The 19,777-nt window shown below is 42.0% G+C and overlaps 1 pseudogene; it reads right to left on the bottom strand.

The window, feature by feature from the left end:
* Window positions 1-5,089: 5,089 nt before the first annotated feature.
* Window positions 5,090-19,182, bottom strand: LOC110509300 (protein crumbs homolog 1-like; annotated as a pseudogene).
* Between the last annotated feature and the right edge of the window lie 595 nt (window positions 19,183-19,777).

Here is a 19,777-nt window from a genome sequence, read left to right as displayed (position 1 = left end):
ATCTGAGCCCTTTTAACGTAGGACCGTCGCCCTAACGTCCTCGGAACAGAAAGTTACATTTTCATCAAGGGGCTTATATAGGATTGGAAGAGAGGGCCATGTTTCATAGTTTACAACCACTGTCTGTTCACATGGGCGGGGCCACTGAGTTGATAGAGTAAACTCTATGACAAACCGTTCTCTCATTAACCTCTCTAGTGTATGTGGGACGCTAGCGTCCCACCTGGCCAACATCCAGTGAGATTGCAGAGCGCCAAATTCAAATACAGAAATACTCATTATAAAAATTCAGAAAAGGTACAACTATTTTACATAGGTTTAAAGATGAACTTCTTGTGAATCCAACCACGGTGTCAGATTTCAAAATGCTTTATGGCGAAAGCATACCTTACAATTATTTGAGAACCTAGCCCAGCAGACAAGTCATTACAAACAGTAACCAACCAAGTAGATGAGTTACACAAGTCAGAAATAGAGATTAAATGAATCACTTACCTTTGATCTTCATATGGTTGCACTCAAGACATTCATTTATTCAATAAAAAGTAATCCACAGGCTCAAACGCAGTTACAACAGGCAGACAATTAAATCAAAATTGTGTCCGTAAAGTTCATAGAAACATGTCAAACAATGTTTATATTCAAGCCTCATAGTTTTTAGCCTAAATAATCAATACAATTTTTATATTCAATCCTCAGATTGTTTTTAGCCTAAATAATCAATAATATTTCAACCGGGCAATATAAAAGGTAAACAAAGTCTCTCGGTCGCGCGCATGAAAACTCTGACACGGCAGGGTGCACTCATTCAGACTGCTCTTACTCCTGAAACTATTTCTAAAGACTGACATCTAGTGGAAGGCATAGGAACTGCAAATTCCTAAGTATCAATGGATACTGTAATGGCATTGAATAGAAAACTACAACAAAAAAATCCTACTTCCTGAATGGATTTTTTCAGGTTTTCGCCTGCCAAATCAGTTCTGCTATACTCACACATTATTTTAACAGTTTAGGAAACTTGAGTGTTTTCTATCCAGATCTACTAATTATATGCATATCCTATCTTCTGGGCCTGAGTAGAAGGCAGTTTAATTTGGTCATGCTTTTCATCCAATATTCCAAATGCTGCCCCCTACCCTAGAGAAGTTAAGGACGACAAAGTCAAGGTATTGGAGTGGCCATCACAAAGCCCTGACCTCAATCCCATAGAAAATGTGTGGGCAGAACTGAAAAAGCGTGTGCTAGCAAGGAGGCCTACAAACCTGACTCAGTTACACCAGTTCTCTGAGGAGGAATGGGCCAGAATGCACCCAACTTATTGTGGGAAGCTTGTAGAAGGGTCAAACGTTTCGGGTAGCCAAGTTGAGCAATTTAAAGGCAATGCTACCAAATACTAATTGAGTGTATGTAAACTTCTGACCCACTGGGAATGTGATGAAAGAAATAAAAGCTGAAATAAATAATTCTCCATACTATTATTCTGACATTTCACATTCTTAAAATAAAGTGGTGATCCTAACTGACCTAAGACAGGGAATTTTTACTAGGATTAAATGTTAGGATTTGTGAAAAACCAGCCGTGTCGATGGTTCCCAGTGTGGTGATGAGAGTAGCATTATACGATGGTTTGAAAAGAGTAGTAGAATGTTCCCACTTAAGTTCACTTTTCAAGATACTTTACTTAAGACAGCTAATCATCCATACCAGTGATTGTCCCGGAGTTGACTTTATCGTCTCTACCTTGTGTTGATATTCAGAGTTCGAACCACTTTAAACGTGAGCTGCAGCTCTACGTCTCCCTGGATGTTAACTTTGTTACCCATCATTTATGCAGTTTGTTCGAAAGGGGCGGTTCCGTCAGACTGACACTCTCTGACCTCACTCGGGGGCATGACTTGTCACTTGTACAAAGTTATGTAAAGCTAATATTTATCGTTCTGTCTGAGGCACTAGAATGTTATCTATCAATACAATAATAACCTTTATTTAACTAGGCAAGTCAGTTTAGAGAAATGTGTTATTGTCTCTTATTTACATTGACGGCCTACCCCGGCCAAACCCGGATGACGCTGGCCCAATTATGCGCCGCCCTATGTTGACTCCCAATCACAGCCGGTTGTGATACAGGGTCTGTAGTGACACCTCTAGCACTGAGATGCAGTGCCTTAGACCACTGCGCCACTCAGGAGCCCCTGCATGCTTCTATATAGGAGGGATGTGAGGTATTGATTAGAAAGACACATTCAGTATGTTGTTTAATACCTAAATGTAAGTTTTAGAGCTTCCACAGTGAAGCACATCATATTAACCAATCAGTTGTGGTGGTGTGTGTTCACTCCACCATGGAGTGTTCACTCCTAGTTCTAAGGACCTTTATTAAGAAAAGGGGACATCATTCATGGTGCAATGACGAACAAGCTAGCTCCCCCTAATACATATACACACACACACACCAACTCCCCTCCATGACTCCCCATGCTCAGGATTAATTAAGCAAGCCTTTCACTTTTCACACCCCTCTCTTCCTGTCCTCCCTTTTTCCTCTCCTCACTCCCTTCCTCGCTATTGTTCCCCAGACTCTTAATAGGGCCAGCTGGTGGCCACACGCCCACCCACCCACCTACCTCCCTTTTAATTACCCCTGCACTTCTCCCTCTACCTACCTGAGTTTGACCCCACTGGGTACAGGCAGCTAGAAATATCAGATTACCTTTTACCTCTGAACCCTCACTCAAGCTCATGAACTCCGCTGACCCCCAACTGGTCTCAGGTGGTAGCTGTAGGGTCGTGCTGTCATGACACGTCCTCCCCCATCAAAGTTTTACTGCTTACGGTTCACTACGTTTTTGTGGAATGTCTTTGGTGTTAGATCACTATATTCTGTATGTGAAGGACTTTTTATCTGTCTCTCAACTGATATTGACATACGGGCCAATGTTTATGCATGTGAATTGGCATATGAATGTGCATATGGACTAACATATGTGCACAAGGTTTTTGTGCCTCTTTGTGTAACTTGCCTCAGGCTGGATGAGAATAGGTTGTTTGATTTTTTATTTTTTTTTTGTGATATTTATTTTGGATATTCCCACAGGCCCGTCCATCCAGGCTACTGGTGGCCAAGAGACCTCGCAGCAACGTGGGCCTGGAGAGCAGCCCTGAACAGTAAGACCACCTAGCTACATAATACACACACTGAAAACGCTAATCATCATCATCATCATCACTGAGCTCAACTTAAGCTACAATCTCACCAACTCCTATACTAGAGCACACTGTTTTAGTTTGCATTAGTTTGCATTACAAGAATCTACACATTTCACACATTTTTACAGTTTAATAAAAACAAGGTTGTTTGTGTAGAATCCTCTACAGTCTTTATTGGATATTTTGAATGCTTTTAATGCGAAACCTATGAACAGTATCAATATTTGAAACGGCCAGCGTCATTGAGGCTAGAATGCCAAAACAGTGTAAACTAATGCAGATATCGAACAACCCAGCAAAGAACGAGTCATATCAATTAACATTCACGTGTGAACAATGAAATACAAATGTTTAGCTTTCACTCAGTAGTTAAAAGAACAAAGAAATATGTACAGTAGTATTTTCTGTTTACAGTTCATATTTGTATCACATTGCTTTTCTCTAAGGGATTTGATGGAACTCATGCCTGTTATTCTTCAATTGGTCTTGCTGAGATTTGATGTTTGCATTAAGAAACAGTGTTTCATACGAGACAGTCAGAGTCCGAGTATGACAATGTTTGAGAATGGGACAAGAAGATAAAGGCATAGTGGAATTTGGCTTACTTTTGTCATTTCCAGTCACATACAGTACCCTATATTTTGGTGAAAGGAACAATTTTAAGCCAAATAAGGACAGATTAATTTACTGTACCATCGCAGGCTTTATCACAGATATCTACAGCACCAGTTTGAGTGCCATAAAAAAAATGTATTCTAAATCAGAAACTTTCAAGTTATCTAGCTGCTCAGATACACTTATCCTCTGTTTGGAAACAAAAGTGAGCATGCCGCGTTAAGAAGTCTAACCAAAATTGGGTGGAAGAGCTCTCTCTGTGAGGTACTTAAAATGTCAACCTATAATCAAACAACCAAAGTTGGTGATTGGGATTGTAGAGTGCGACAGAATGATTTCTCGTAAGGCTTCATTTATTCTCCAAAATGCTCATGCAGTGCCATTTTTGCAGCGGTTGTAGAACTGTGTAACCTTGAGTGCATAGCAATACCACAATTTCACATATTGAGGATGCATGAGTCTTAGGAGCAGAGTTTTTTTGGGGGGAAACATGTCCTTACGAGGCAGTGCATCGTGGGGTATATTGTTTGCTAGCAGAGACTAAAGTTAGCTGGAGTTTGTAGTGGCTGTTTAAAGAAACTGTAATCCATGGTTTGGTTTTCTTGAACCATAGACTGGAAAATACTCCCCTTTAAGATTGTTGCCCTACCTAGAGTAAAAATGTTTATCAAAACATGAACCAAAAAGTGTAAGGGTGGGGGTAGTGGGTGCCCACTGTTCATGTATTTCTTAAAAAAGAAAAGTCCATCTTCAACGCTCGATCGAATGGCATATGCCGGTGTTACACTGGAGCCTCCTCTGTCTATCGGAGACCAAAGGTTGTCCTTGGACCTTTGACTTCCCGCCCAGTTTTCAATGACTTTGGAACGCCCCCACCACCAACCGGGATGCTCCTTCAGACATCCAACTCAATTCTTTACCAACCACCCCGCACTGCCCACCCCCACTACTCCAACCTTTACTCCCTCCCCAAGATCCTCCAAACTACTCACACATAAGATTAGGGCAAACAAAACACAAAAAAAATAAAAATAAAATATGGCACCACTGGGCCAGTAACATATCCATCCAGCATGGGGCAGCAGCTCATGTCGTCTCCCCTGTGTCTCCCTCCAGCGAGCTAGACCGACTAGAGTCTATTGTCTCAGTGAGTCTTGCGCACCTGCCAGCAGTGCTGTGCTCTCAGATGAGCTTTTGCAGATTTTTGCGTGACGCAGCCAAGCCACATGTCCCGAGCACAGTTATTGGATCAGATCTAGACTGATCAGATGAGTTGCCCCTCAGTGGGGACGTTAAGCATGCTGTCCGTTTCCAGGCGCGCCCCGGCCACCTCCTGAGCGCTGGGGCTGTAGGATCCCCCCGACTGGCGCTTCTTGCCTACTGTGAACACCAGAGCACCAAGGCACACCAGGGGGATGGCTATCACCAGCCACGGCACCCGCTCTTTCTGGGGCTGTTTCTGCAAGGAGGAAACAAGCAAGGAACCAAGGGATAAATGTCAGTGATGAGTGACTGACTTCTAAAATTACCGTAATGCTAAAAATATACATTACATGTCTTAATAGTCTTCATGAATAAACCAATATAAATCCAGAGATTTGAATGAATAACTATAAATGCATTGGAAAGACAATAATATTTGTTGTTTACTAATAATTCAATATTTTTTTATTATGTATACATAGACGATGAATGCAAAATAACTTGGAAGAGGAGGAGAAGAATGAAGAAGTCAATAGTTCTTACTTTTGTATGGCAGAATGGGCCGCTGTAGCCAGGTAGGCACACACACCAGAACCTATTGAGTCGATCGATACAGGATCCACCATTCCGACAGACTCGCACTCATTTATCTCTGTTTCACGCCTGAGGAGGAAAACACAATGAGGACATTTTAAACAGACAGAACAAGCATGATATACAGTGGGGTCTGAAATGATTGACACCCTTGATAAAAATGAGTGAAAATTACTATATAAAATAAATGATTCAAATGCCTTTTGTATTTGTTGGGAAATTATTTTATTGCTCACAGAATGAGAAATTGTTTAATAAGTAATACTTTTCTTCTCTCAAAGGTACTGTAGGGGTCATAATTTCCAATGCCTTTCAATACCTCACCTTTCAATGATAATGGCACTGAACCTTTTTCTAAAATGTTTTATGAGATTGGAGAACACGTTGGGAGGGATCTTAGACCATTCCTCCATACAGAATCTTCCCAGATCCTTGATATCCTTTGTCTGTGCTGGAAGTGCCAATGCCATTTATTAAACTCCTGACGGTGCTATGGTCAGATGACATGACATGAAAATCATCTAGCAAGACAATAACCGCAAGCACTAATCAAAATCCGCAAAGAAATCAATATTTTTCTATGGCCATCTCAGTCTCCAGACTTGAACCCCATTGAAAACGTATGGTTTGAATTGAAGAGGGCAGTGCATTGTGGGGTATATTTTGAGATAGCAGAGACTAAAGTTAGTAGTGGCTGTTTAAAGAAAACCAAACCATTTCCACGTACGGGAACATAAGAGCAGACAAAGGATATCAAGGATCTGGAAAGATTCTGTATGGAGGAAGGGTCTAGGATCCCTCTCAATGTGTTCTCCAACCTCATAAAACATTTTATATCGAATCATGCAACTTATATTTATAATATCTGTTTGTCACTTCAATTAGGTATGCTGTATTTGATTTGAAAGGTTTAGCAACTCAATATAAAACTTGGTATAAAACCTAAATATGTGTTAGCTAGATACAAATGATCTGAGAATCTATTATTCCACGTGACAATGGTCCCTGACCACTTACTGTTACACTAATTGGTTGGCATAAAGAGGGAGGCTACTCACTGGCAGAGTGGGCCGACAAAGTTCTCTGTGAACTCACATCCACACAGGTGCCCCCGTTTTCACAGCTGTGTTCCTCGCACTTATTCGGGTCCTCCTCGCAGGTATCACCCCCGAACCCCGGGTCACATGCGCACTTGAAACCAACTCATCAGTGCAGATGCCGTAGACGCAGGGCGCACTCATCTGTGTCCACCTCACACTGCTCTCTCTCTCCCAACCCGGCTTGCATACGCAGTCAAACTTGTTAAAGAGATCCTTGCACGAAGCTCCGTTCCGGCAGGGGTCCGAATGGCATACATCAGCACTCGTACAATCCGTTTGGATATCCTTGTCGCCTGTTCTGTGGAAGCGGGCCGGCTGCAGCGGGTGTTGGGCATCCACGAATGGTAGATAGACCCCAGCGACTCGCATGGCGCCCAGGCAGCCCAAGAAGCTCTCAGCGATAGCAACCTCTGCCCTTACCTCGTTGAGGAAGTGCAGGACACCCTCCTCCACAGGGGTGCTGCTGTAGTCTTTGATGCCATTCACGGTGATAACCCAGTGGGAAGTCTCGCTGTCCGGGTCGGCCATGGATATGTGCAAGCGGTGCCATCGGCCCCATGGCGCACGTCAGAGAAGGTCAGCACCTCCACACTGAGCCTCCCATGCATCTCAACGCGGATCGAGGAGTCCAGCAGTCCCATCAGCAGGAGCTTCAGAACAGCACAGTCTTCTCTGAGCGGGTGCGGAGCTCCAGGTACTTGGGTCAGCGGCAAGCCCAGGGAACCCTCTGCACTGAGCTGCACTGGGTTGATCTCGAAGGTAGTGTTGGTCACACCTGAGGGTTAACAGACGGGTTAGACATTAGACAACAAAACAACTCACTACATAACGTAAACTCACCCCATTCCGTACAAATGTGCACAACCGCGACATTCAAACGAGGCTGCAAATGTAACGGATGTGAAACGGCTATCTTAGTTAGCGGTGTGCGCTAAATAGCGTTTCAATCAGTGACGTCACTTGCTCTGAGACGAAGTAGTTGTTCCCCTTGCTCTGCAAGGGCCGCGGCTTTTGTGGAGCGATGGGTAACGATGCTTCGTGGGTGTCAGTTGTTGATGTGTGCAGAGTCCCTGGTTCGCGCCCGGGTATGGGCGCGGGGACGATTTAAAGTTATACTGTTACATTTGCAAAGAAAACTACTGTTTTGACTTCAAAATCGGGGGTGTGAACTACGTTTCTATTCAAGCGTTGATCGGCATGGTAATGGCTCTATAGTATTGGAGAAAAGTTGAAAAAACGGACTCTCTGTTACATCATGACGTGTGATGCCGTAACTTACAGCACGAATAAAGCAACTATTTCTGTCTTGCAATCTCTCTTCACCAGGTGTAGCACTTCTCTCATAATTTAAAAACAAGAAATGGACAGTGACGGGGGTAAGGGGGGGATACCGACTCCTTTTTTCCGTCATCACTGCAAGCATCATGACTCTCAAAGCCGCTGTTCACTTCTGAAGATCACTTTAGCACCGCACTAAAAGCCCGATTCAAATTCGACACAAACCTTCATTATATAAACTCTTTATCGTGTTTTATTTACATTTTAGAGGCGATAAAGTGATAAATTGGACAGATCGAGTGAAAAAACTAAAGTTTTCCCACACGATATCTGTCCTTCTCACTATCACGCATTAGTTTTTCTTCCCCGCCCACCATTTTTACAAAAGACTCGACGGAGCTCATTGCCTTCTTGAATTATGCAGAAACTGGCAGCGGGAGCTCATGTCATTGATTTTGTTGGAAAGGAGAGAAATTGTGCTTTACAATGGTATTGACATTACGTTTTTGGGGCGCTAAAATAAGGTAAATTACAGACCAAGGCGATGTACAAAAGTGAGTGAGTTTACGTTATATAATATACTAAAACCTATCTAGTATACATTTTGCGTGTGGGAATTGTTTTATTCATGCAAAGACAGATACACACATTTTGATTTATTTTTAAGGCTTTTGCAAGAAAGCAAATGTGAAGAAACCCTTAAGCGCTTTTCTGACAGCCAGCAGAATATCGCAGAGTACTCCACAAATACACTACTTGTCACCCTAGTCACACACAAGGCGACAGCACACAGTCTATGCGAAAGTCGGCGGTGATAATAGCAACAAAATAAACAAAAGAATATCACTATAAAACCCTAAGCATGCATACAAACGTAATTACATATAACAGCAATTGTTAATCCAAAAATGGATTAACAATTATTTTTGTTGTTAAATGTAACTCTGTAAACTGATAGTATTAGCCACCTAGCTAGCTAGTGGGCAAGTTAGCTGGCCCTGCTGTTGTTTCGTTCCCCACCCCGTCCAGTGATGCCAACTTAGCAATTTTATTGCTAGATTTAGCAACTTTTCAGACTATCCTGGCAACTTTTTTTTCAAACAGCACCTAGCAACAAATTTAGCTACTTTTAAAATTGTATTTGGAACTTTTAGCAACTTTTGAAAAGTGACTCAAACACTAAAATGCACACGCTTTCCCTCTAAATGACACAACTATTTTCTCTGTCACACACCTGGCTGCAAAAATACATTGTGAGTGACGTCAGCAGCAGGCGCTCAGCCAGCAGAAGGCCAGCAGCAAATTGCAAATCATTGTTGGCTGACTGCAGCAGCAGTAGTACGGGTTCGACTTGCCAAACCCAATGAATATAGTTGGTCACAAATGCTTGAACTTACAACATCAATCAACATGTCTCAATTAAAATTGTACAGCCAGAAGTACAGAAAAGAATCGGAGTCTGTACCTGAACAAATGTCAAATCATATATTTTGCCGAGATGGCCAGTCAATTTGAGCAATGTTATTGTGTATTTCACGTAATGACGCAGACTTACGTTATCACGCAATGACATCACAACGTCATTTAGCAACTTTTAGCAACAAATCAACCTGCCTCTTAGCAACTAACCCTGAAAATTAGTTGGCAACACTGACCCCGTCCACCATGCACTGTCTGTTAGCACCCTAAGAAGTTTTGCTAGTCTTGAGTTATTTTCTTTCAACCTAAGAATTTGCTTAATATTTACTCACACTCATATCCGTCAGCCAGGTCCACACATTGGCCACCATTGACACGTGTCTCGCAGGTCTTCCTGGTGAAAGCAACACGAACACAAAGTAATTCCATGTAGTAGTACACTCTCCTCCGTTCTGGCTCCGCCTTTAGACCAAAACAACATTTAGACCATTATACCCCAGTCACAAACCACTGATTTGTCTTCATTTGCTACTGACCATGTCTTTCCATTTTTTTATTAATCCGAATTGATACAGTTGACATTATTTACATTTACTGCCTACGCCTAATGTCTGGAATATTTCACTCTAATGTTGATAATCATAGGTCAGTATGGAATATTAAAACCTCTTAGAGCTACCCCCTACTCTTTTCAATTTACGCCTGAAGACATACCCACATCTAACTGCCTGTAGCTCAGACACAGAACCAAGGATATGCATATTCTTGGTACCATTTGAAAGAAAACACTGAAGTTTGGGTAAAGGTGAATTGAATGTAGGAGAATATAACACAATAGATCTGGTTTAGATAATACAAAGAAAAAAAACATATTTTTATATCTTTAAAGTGAACAAGATAAAACAAACATTCAGATAGGATGGTGAGGACAATTTCAGTGAAAAACATAAGAGGGCAACAGTACTTGTGCAAAGTTTCAGAATGATAACTTCCAAAATGAGTGTGCTACATGACATTTATCATGAAGTCACCCAGGTGTCCCACACAAGTAGCCCAAATGTACCCAAGTGGCCAAATTGGTGAAGTTATACATTTTGAATGGAATAACTATATGCAAAATACCAAAATGGTATTCTAACACACCCCCTCAATTTAAAAAAAAAAAAAACAAGAAAAATAAATATACATTTACAAAATAACACTTTCAATATTTGGAAGACCCTCAGTCTTACACAATATTGTGCTGCTGATGCCAGGTGCCATAGCAGTCTCTTTCTGCTGTAAAGCAGAGGGTCACCAAGCATGTGGTGCAGATGATGGGGGACTTCATTTTGCAAAGAACACAGCGACGCCTCCATGCTGTGCCGTTTTGGCCCTGAGGCACATCCATGCCTGCAGAAACCAGCTTCAATGGGGGATGGACACCTTGGCACTGGGGGCTCCCATTCGGAGTCAGTGTCACTGTGAAACAAAGTTTTCAGTTAGAATAGTTTCACATATGAGCCCTGTATAAACAGATATAATAAACAGATATAGAGTACAGGGAACATAAGGTTGAATATATTATTATAGACCTGCTAGCTCTACTGTCTCATTTATATGACATTTCAGCTAGCTCTACTGTCTCTATTATATTATGACAGACCAGCTAGATCTACTGTCTTCATTATATTACAACAGACCAGCTGTATCTACTGTCTCCATTTCACTTTGGCCATTGTTGTGGGCCTGCCCTCCCCTCAACAGCCTCAAATAGGCTATTTCATTTCACAAATAATATTTTATATTATTAATTTCAAACAACGGCATTAGCATGAGAATAACTTACCAGTCCAAAACGATGTCCTGTCCGTTCAAAAAATATTCCTCCATTTGGGAATCGCTAAATGAATCGTCCTCGATCAATTTCTTCTAAAATTGTGTGTACATCTGGATATCTAGACTTAGATTTAGCTTTCCCTGACTTAGTCGCCATACTGATTTTATATATAAACAGCTGAATATGCGCTTTACCAAAACAATGCTGTGCGTAACAAGCGTTGGTCCTTCCGGTATGAATCGTCAACGGCGAATGAACCTCTTTACACCGGAATTTACTACATGGGTTGGTCTTCCAACACATAAACATTACATATTGCCGTTTACCTCAGCTCATTGGCAATCTACCCAGCTAGATTTCAAGACGATCAGTGGTCATTGGGTTAAAATACAGTCAATCAACGAAACAGCGGTCTTATCATTGGTGCACAATGACGTCATTACTTGTCTTCAAATCGGTTTCTTTCAGTCAATACGTCCCGCGAAATGACCTATCAGGTTTGGTTGTGTTACAAACAAACCAGTTGATTGCAATGAAACCAAACATGACTGGAAAAGTCGTTTTGTGTGTGTATTTACCTCGAATGTGTCGTCAAATAGAATGAGATGGAATTCACGACACAAGCGGTTCACAAAATGTTTCGTGTTCGGCTATAAAAATGGAGTTTATCAAACAAAATACCATTCATTGTATAACAATGAACATTGGGATTGCAAACAGAGGAAGATCGTCAAAGGTAAACAATTTATTTTATTGCAGTTTGTGATTTTGTTACGCCTGTACTGATTGAAATAGTTGTTTTTATGGGGCTCTATCCTCAGATAATCGCATCGTATTCTTTCGCAGTAAATCCTTTTTTAAATCTGACAACGCAGTTGGATTAGCAAGATTCTAGGCTTTCGAAACCTGTAAGACACTTGTATTTTCATGAATGTTTAATATGACTATTTATGTAGCGATCACCGTATGTGGTCGAATTTTCTGTGCGCAGAGGTTAATATGTTAATAGGTTAATTCTCAGCATTGGTGGGGATGTACAGCTCTCCTGAGTTATTTAGTGTGCTGTTCCACACGTCCATGTCCAGATGCACCCCGTCCAGACGCAGGTCCTGCGGACAGCCCTTGAAGTGTCCTTCCCATGCCTGCGTCTCCTTCCCCTCCCCGGGGAGACCCCTACATAGGCCAGGTCTCCATTGTGCACCTCCACCTCAGGCACCTCGCCTATTCCGTAGCGCAGGCCAGTGTGCTCAAAGAACACTCGTCCATACTGGACCTCGAATTGGAGAAGTTGCTTCTTGCCAGTGGTCACGACGATGGACTCTCCCCATGCCTACTTCTCCGTCCTCCCTGGGTCGCCTCAGCTGGAAGAGCAGGCCTTTGAGCTTCAGTGAGCGCAGGAAAAAAGGAGATACTGAAGTTGGTGCCGTGGAAGCTCCCGATGTCGTAGGCACTGTAGCTCACAGTTTTCTCATGATGGTACATCCAGGAGGGGACCTCAGTCAGAGTGGAGATGGAGTTGTTATAGAAGGAAAGCAATACTATGGATGACAATCAAGCAGTCATGTGTACCTATTTCACACAGGGTAAATCACTAATCTAGCAGTGAAGACAAAAATATTTGACAAAGAAAATTGCTTTGACAAACCCAACCACAGCCCTCAAACAAAATTGCAAGTGTGGTTCCACTTTGCACTTTCCCACCTGGACAAAAGGAACACCTATGTGAGAATGCTGTTCATTGACTACAGCTCAGCGTTTAACATCATAATGCCCACAAAGCTCATGACTAAGCTGGGACTAAACACCTCCCTCTGCAACTGGATCCTGGACTTCCTGACAGGCAGCCCCCAGGTAGCAAGGGTAGGCAACAACACGTCTGCCACCGCAGGACCTGACTCCAGGGATGAGAAGCAGGTACGGGGAGTCAAACATTTATTCAGGAACAGACATAGAACACGACAGCACATGGGTAAACAAGGACATATGACAAACACTCCCGAAGCATTGAACAGAGCTAGGAAACAGACAGGTATATGGAAGGAAATTACACGAGCAATTGAGTCCACATGAGTCCAATGAGCGCTGACGCACGTGACGGGGAAAGGCAAGTGTGCTTATTGAAGGTGGCTTGAGTGCGTAATTTTGGGGAGTCTGGCGCCCTCGAGCACCAGAGGGAGGAAGAGCGGGAGCAGGCGTGACAGCCACGCTGATACTCAACACTGGGGCCCTTCAAGGGGTATGTACTTAGCCCCCTCCTGTACTCCTTGTTCACCCACGACTGCGTTGCCGAACACGACTCCAACACCATCATTAAGTTCGCTGACGACACAAGAGTGATAGGCCTGATCACCGACAACGGTGAGACAGCCTTCATAGATCTGTAGGATTTTTAAAATTGTAATCCCTTTTTAGATTACATTTTAAGGCAACAAAATGTGACAACTGTGCAAGGGGTGTGCACACGTTTACTAGGCTCTCTATCTTCGACAGACTTGAAAGCATTTAAATCCCAGCACTTCACCACTATCTGTTTGTCAATAACTAATCTCTGCCCTTAGGATAATACTGAAAGAAAGTATAGTGGACAGTAAATACAAGAGTGGTCAATTTGTACTCTCTGGTGTTTGTTTCTCTAACTAGAAATAGGCAGTAGCATGGAGACTGCTTGTGGATGCCTCTAGATAGCACAGTTGCTAATATAAAGATGCCTAGTTCATCATTTTAACCAGTTCCTTGAAAATCTCCATCAGCACTGTCATGCTGACAAATGAATGCATTACTGCTGACCTTTCCCAACCCATTAGAGATAAGGATGAAGCCCCTAGACAGACCAGGCCTGCTGAGAAAATAAAGGAGTGTAAGAAAATAAGTACACAAGAGGTGGAGTGTTCTCTCACACAGCGGGAGACCTATCCACAGGAGCCAAACTGAAGCTAAGGCTTAAACTTAAACCAAACACTTATTAAGGTGGTACAGTTAGTAAGATGGTACAGATGGTACAGTTAGTAAGGTGGTACACTTAGTAAGATGGTACAGATAGTAAGATGGTACAGTTAGAAAGGTACACTTAGTAAGGTATATTTAGTAAGGTGGTACAATTAGTAAGGTGGTACACTTAGTAAGATGGTACAGATAGTAAGGTGGTACAGTTAGAAAGGTACACTTAGTAAGGTGGTACAGTTAGAAAGGTACACTTAGTAAGGTGGTAGAGTTAGTAAGGTGGTAGAGTTAGTAAGGTGGTAGAGTTAGTAAGGTGGTAGAGTTAGTAAGGTGGTAGAGTTAGTAAGGTGGTAGAGTTAGTAAGGTGGTAGAGTTAGTAAGGTGGTAGAGTTAGTAAGGTGGTAGAGTTAGTAAGGTGGCACAGTTAGTAAGGTGGTACAGTCAGTAAGGTGGTAGAGTTAGTAAGATGGTACAGTAAGGTGGTAGAGTTAGTAAGATGGTACAGTTAGTAAGATGGTACAGTTAGAAAGGTACACTTAGTTACGTGGTACAGTTAGCAAGGTGGTACAGTTAGTAAGGTGGTACAGTTAGTAAGGTGGTACAGTTAGTAAGGTGGTACACTTAGTAAGGTGGTACAGTTAGTAAGGTAGTACAGTTAGTAAGGTGGTACAGTTAGTAAGGTGGTACAGTTAGTAAGATGGTACAGTTAGTAAGATGGTACAGTTAGAAAGGTACACTTAGTTACGTGGTACAATTAGTATGGTGGTAGAGTTAGTAAGGTGGTAGAGTTAGTAAGGTGGTACAGTTAGTAAGGTGGTACAGTTAGTAAGATGGTACAGTTAGTAAGATGGTACAGTTAGAAAGGTACATTTAGTAAGGGTTAGAGTTAGTAAGGTGGTAGAGTTAGTAAGGTGGTAGAGTTAGTAAGGTGGTAGAGTTAGTAAGGTGGTAGAGTTAGTAAGGTGGTAGAGTTAGTAAGGTGGTAGAGTTAGTAAGGTGGTAGAGTTAGTAAGGTGGTAGAGTTAGTAAGGTGGTAGAGTTAGTAAGATGGTACAGTTAGAAAGGTACACTTAGTTACGTGGTAGAGTTAGTAAGGTGGTAGAGTTAGTAAGGTGGTAGAGTTAGTAAGGTGGTAGAGTTAGTAAGGTGGCACAGTTAGTAAGGTGGTACAGTCAGTAAGGTGGTAGAGTTAGTAAGATGGTACAGTAAGGTGGTAGAGTTAGTAAGATGGTACAGTTAGTAAGACGGTACAGTTAGAAAGGTACACTTAGTTACGTGGTACAATTAGTAAGGTGGAACAGTTAGTAAGGTGGTACAGTTAGTAAGGTGGCACAGTTAGTAAGGTGGCACAGTTAGTAAGGTGGTACAGTCAGTAAGGTGGTACAGTTAGTAAGATGGTACAGTAAGGTGGTAGAGTTAGTAAGATGGTACAGTTAGTAAGACGGTACAGTTAGAAAGGTACACTTAGTTACGTGGTACAATTAGTAAGGTGGTAGAGTTAGTAAGGTGGTAGAGTTAGTAAGGTGGTACACTTAGTAAGGTGGTACAGTTAGTAAGATGGTACAGTTAGTAATGTGGTACAGTTAGTAAGGTGGTACAGTTAGTAAGATGGTACAGTTAGTAAGCAGGTACAGTTAGTAAGGTGGTACAGTAAGGTGGTACAGTTAGTAAGATGGTACACTTAGAAAGGTACAGTTAGTAAGATGGTACAGTTAGTAAGATGGTACAGTTAGTAAGATGGTACAGTTAGTAAGGTACACTTAGTAAGGTGGTACAGTTAGTAAGGTGGTACAGTTAGTAAGGTGGTACAGTTAGAAAGGTACACTTAGTAAGGTGGTACAGTTAGAAAGGTACACTTAGTAAGTTGGTACAGTTAGTAAGGTAGTACAGTTAGTAAGGTGGTACAGTTAGTAAGATGGTACAGTTAGTGAGGTGGTACAGTTAGTAAGATGGTACAGTTAGAAAGGTACACTTAGTAAGGTGGTACAGTTAGTAAGGTGGTACAGTTAGTAAGGTGGTACAGTTAGTAAGGTGGTACAGTTAGTAAGGTGGTACAGTTAGTAAGGTGGTACAGTTAGTAAGGTGGTACAGTTAGTAAGGTGGTACAGTTACTAAAGTTAGTAAGGTCGTACAGTTAGTAAGATTGTACTGTTAGTAAGATGGTACAGATAGTAAGGTGGTACAGTTAGTAAGGTGGTACAGTTAGTAAGTTAGTACACTTAGAAAGGTACATTTAGTAAGATGGCACAGTTAGTAAGATGGTACAGTTAGTGAGGTGGTACAGTTAGTAAGGTACACTTAGTAAGGTGGTACAGTTAGAAAGGTACACTTAGTAAGGTGGTACAGTTAGAAAGATGGTACAGTTAGTAAGGTGGTACAGTTAGTAAGGTAGTACAGTTAATGAGGTGGTACAGTTAGTAAGATGGTACAGTTAGTAAGGTGGTACAGATGGTACAGTTAGTAAGGTGGTACAGTTAGTAAGGTGGTACAGTTAGTAAGGTGGTACAGTTAGTAAGGTGGTACAGTTAGTAAGGTGGTACAGTTAGTAAGGTGGTACAGATAGTAAGGTGGTACAGTTAGAAATGTGGTACAGATGGTACAGATAGTAAGATGGTACAGATAGTAAGGTGGTACAGTTAGTATGTTGGTACAGTTAGTAAGATGGTACAGATAGTAAGGTGGTACAGATGGTACAGATAGTAAGGTGGTACAGTTAGTATGTTGGTACAGTTAGTAAGATGGTACAGATAGTAAGGTGGTACAGATGGTACAGATAGTAAGATGGTACAGATAGTAAGGTGGTACAGTTAGAAATGTGGTACAGATGGTACAGATAGTAAGATGGTACAGATAGTAAGATGGTACAGATAGTAAGGTGGTACAGATAGTAAGGTGGTACAGATGGTACAGATAGTAAGATGGTACAGATAGTAAGATGGTACAGATAGTAAGATGGTACAGATAGTAAGGTGGTACAGATGGTACAGATAGTAAGATGGTACAGATAGTAAGGTGGTACAGTTAGTAAGGTGGTACAGATAGTAAGATGGTACAGATAGTAAGATGGTACAGATAGTAAGGTGGTAGAGTTAGTATGTTGGTACAGTTAGTAAGATGGTACAGTTAGAAAGGTACACCTAGTAAGGTGGTACAGTTAGTAAGGTGGTACAGTTAGTAAGGTGGTACAGTTAGTAAGGTGGTACAGTTAGTAAGGTGGTACAGTTAGTAAGATGACATCATCAACAACAGGACAATAAACATAATCATTCAACTCTGCCAAAACTCATTAGCTCTGCACAATTTGCACCATTATTTTTGGCACGCCCACATTGAGTAAAATGAAATCGTCCCGCTGTGTATGATGTAATCTTGCTTAGTGCACCTTTAATGTGAACAAATTATGGCATAGTGAATGAAGTACAGTGATTCTTCCTTCAAAAGTTACGTGTTTCTGTCGTGACCGTTTGTGGAAGATGGTGGCATTCTGTCATTCCACACTATCACTAGGGGGAGTTAGAATGCTGATCTATCGGTAGTCTGAACTGTGGCAATTAATGGAGGTGTTTTCAGTCTTGAGAGTCTCTCTTCTCTGGCACTGAAGTCCTGCATCAGGCAACAACAACAACAAAAAAAACAGTCGGGGGTCCTGGAGTTGAGAGAGAACTTGGGTAAATACAATGGGGGAAATTCACTTGACATGTGGACTGACGATTTTACAAAAATAGGCACGGTGGGTTTTTGGTTTATCTCCCTCTAAAAACAGAAATAAATAATTATAAATAACAAATTATTTACAAATTATTTACAAATTAGTAAGACTTTCTCCCCCCATGTTCAAGAGAATGGCCTTTTTCTCTTTATTCAGATTACAATCGCTCACTTTTGGTTGTTTGTAACGAAATAATCTCAAATATCGTTATTTTTTTAAACAAAGCGATTTTAAACAAAAATCTGTCGTTCTGCCCCTGAACAAGGCAGTTAACTCACTCTTCCTAGGCCATCATTGAAAATAAGAATTTGTTCTTAACTGACTTGCCTAGTAAAATATATATTTTTTTAAAGCATGGGGACTGGTATTGATGAATCAATGAGATGTTTATTTTCACTGAATCTCCGTTTGTGTATTGATTAGACTCCCATTAGGGTGTGGAAGGTTAGGATTATTTTGCTCTTAGTACAGTAGCCAACTCCCGACCGGTCACGTTGTACACCATATTTTCCTAACGGAAACCCTGAGGGTTTCCTTTTTGTTGGAATAATTAATAAATTCAAGTCAATCCCATATGCTATGTTATAGTAGTACATTCTCTTGTACAGCCAACATTACAAAAGTAAAATGCTACTCAAAGATGCCCTCTGGTGGTCAAACTAGCACTAACTAGCAATAATGGCTGACACTTAAATAACGCGCCATAGAATTATGCGGCAGCCTGCAAGGTGTGCTGCATTACAACACAACTTTTAAAGGAATAACCACTGTACTATGAGACCTGAATCTTGCTGACACATTTAGTTAAGACACATTAACACGCAAAGCATCAGATCTCCCTCCACACTGGAAGAAGTGTTAGGCAGAGGTGTGAATGATGTGTGGGCAGAGGTGTGAATGATGAAAAGGCGGAACAGCGTACCTGTGAAACCTGCTAGGCACTCACATTCATACTGGTCCTTCTTATTGATGCAGGTTCCGTTATTCTCGCGGGGCCATGAGGCACACTCATTGATATCAATCTCGCAGTTGTAGCCCTGGAAACTGAGCCAAGCCCATCCATGCAGATAGCCCCATTCTGGCAAGGGTGCGATGCACACTCGTCCAAGTCCTCTTCACAAGGATCCTCTTCGAACCCCAGTGTCACTCGAAACCAATTCCCATTGTTTAGACACGGCTCGTCAATGCAGTCGGTCACTTCCTCTTGGCAGTCCTCTCCTCCGTAGCTTGTCGCAGTCTTTGCCCATGTAGCGGACCTCGTCGCGAGGAGAGCAGAGGTACGCGTAGTTATCCATGGTGTCCACACAGGTGAAACCATTCTGGCCAAGACAAGCACTTGAAGAATAGGAGATGGTTATTGTTGTGAAAAATGATGGACAGTTCTGGATGGCAGCAATGCTTGATTGAAACATTATACAGTATAATAATACCCTAATACAGTTGAGATGGCATAACAAGTCATTACAACTTTTATTTGTCATATGTCACATTTGAGAGCCGTTTACATGTTTGGAGGGATAAGTTGGTGTGATGGTCTGTTATGACATCATGATATGGGGTGACACCAGTACACTTCTGAATGTCTCCCATATGGAGACTGCAGGACTTAGAGAACCGATCCACAATCACTAGAACCGTGGTGTTCCCCTGAGACGGCGGAAGATCGGTCAGGAAATCTATGGACAGATGTGACCATGGCCGCTGTGGAACGGGGAGGGGTTGTAACTTCCCTCTAGGAAGGTGCCTAGGAGCCTTACTCTGGGCGCACACTGAACAGGAGGAGACATAACCCTTAACATCCTTAGCCAAAGTAGGCCACCAATACCTCCCCTGAAGGCTCCCCACTGTCCTCGTCACCCCAGGGTGACCCGAGGAGGGTAGGACGTGAGC

Source organism: Oncorhynchus mykiss, chromosome 29 (genome assembly GCF_057628025.1).
Source record: "Oncorhynchus mykiss isolate SJ-2025 chromosome 29, ASM5762802v1, whole genome shotgun sequence".
In the NCBI taxonomy this organism is placed as follows: Eukaryota; Metazoa; Chordata; class Actinopteri; order Salmoniformes; family Salmonidae; genus Oncorhynchus; species Oncorhynchus mykiss.
The sequence above is the reverse complement of the archived record's forward strand: the minus strand, read 5'-3'. Positions and strand labels throughout refer to the sequence as shown.